General features: G+C 44.2%; 1 protein-coding gene across 2 annotated transcripts in view; it reads left to right on the forward strand.

Moving 5' to 3' along the window:
• LOC107593370 (polyhomeotic-like protein 2) overlaps window positions 1-1,317 on the forward strand; it is a 50,986-nt gene that overhangs the window by 18,172 nt on the left and 31,497 nt on the right. The window lies entirely within an intron of this gene.

Below are 1,317 nucleotides of genomic sequence, written 5' to 3' on the forward strand. Positions count from 1 at the left end.
GGATGTGGTTGGTTTGAGTTCCTGTGTGCATGGAGCTGAGAACTGACTGCTAAGGGTTTTAGTTTTGTCTGTGAAGAATGTAGCAAGGTGGTGGAGGGAGACAGAGGAGGGAATTTAATGTTTTGAAGAGATTGCGTGTGTCTGAAGCGCTGTTGATCTTGTTGTGGAAATAAGAAGATTTTGCAGTATGGACTTCAACAGAGAAAGATGAAAGTAAAGACATACATACTCAGGTTCACGAAGAACATCGGATAGCCAGGGGTTAGGAGGAGTAGCACACGCTGGCCTGGAGGAGAGAGCACATATATAGTCTAGACAAGAAGTTAAAATGGAGCATGAAGTATCAGTTGCTGCATTTATATCCAGAGATGAGAAATGGGTGGGTGAGGGAAGAGAGCAAGACACTACAGAGGAAAGATGGGAGGCTGAAAGGGAGCGAAGGTTTCGCCTAAAAGTAACCAGTAGAGGGGTTGGTGGCACACTGGTAGTAAGATGTAGGCCTAGGTTAAATGTAATAAAGAATGTGTTAGGGGTTTTACCAAAATGTTGTTTGCAAAACAATTGCATGTGTAAATTAAGTCAAGCTGGTTGTCTGATTTGGGAGTGCTTGTGGTGGTAAGCCGTTTGAAATCAAATGAAGCTTGGAGTAAGTGGAAGCCTGCAGTGTAAGGCTTCTCCAGATGGATGTTGAAGTCGCCAAAGACTTACAGTGGACTGCCATCCTCCAGGGAATGAGGACAGAAGCCAATCCGACTCCTCTATAAAGGTGCCCATTTGACCAGGAGGGCGATAAATGACTACAACATGGACAATATTTATAGGAGCTGTTACGGTAATAACATGAGATTCAAACGAGTTATTATTGCATAGGGGAGAGTGGGTTGAGCATTTCCAGTTGTTAGAAATGAGGAGACCAGTACCCCACCCATCCCAACCTGACGGGCCGTGTGAGAGAAAGAGTTGTTGGAGAGAGCAACAGGGGTTACTGAGTCTTCTGGACGAATCCAGGTCTCAGTCAAGCCCAAGATAATAAGAGTAGACTGAGAAGCAATTGCAGGAATGAAGTCTGCTTTGTTGACAACTGACTGACAATTCCAGAGATCCACAGAAAAAGAGAGAGGTGCGTGCATTAGAAGAGGTGCATGATAAGACGCAGGTTAGCAAGATTGCGTTGCCGTCTGTGTTTGATGTTAGAGCATTGTTGAGAGACAACAGGAATGTACTGGAAACACATGATAGATGTGCAATAGAGAGGGCAAAAAGGAAAGTGTGTAACAAGGAAAATAAAAGATACTTAAGTGCCTTAAGTGACAGGTC

Source organism: Sinocyclocheilus grahami, unplaced genomic scaffold, assembly GCF_001515645.1.
Source record: "Sinocyclocheilus grahami isolate Dianchi unplaced genomic scaffold, SAMN03320097.WGS_v1.1 scaffold170.1, whole genome shotgun sequence".
NCBI classification, from domain to species: Eukaryota; Metazoa; Chordata; class Actinopteri; order Cypriniformes; family Cyprinidae; genus Sinocyclocheilus; species Sinocyclocheilus grahami.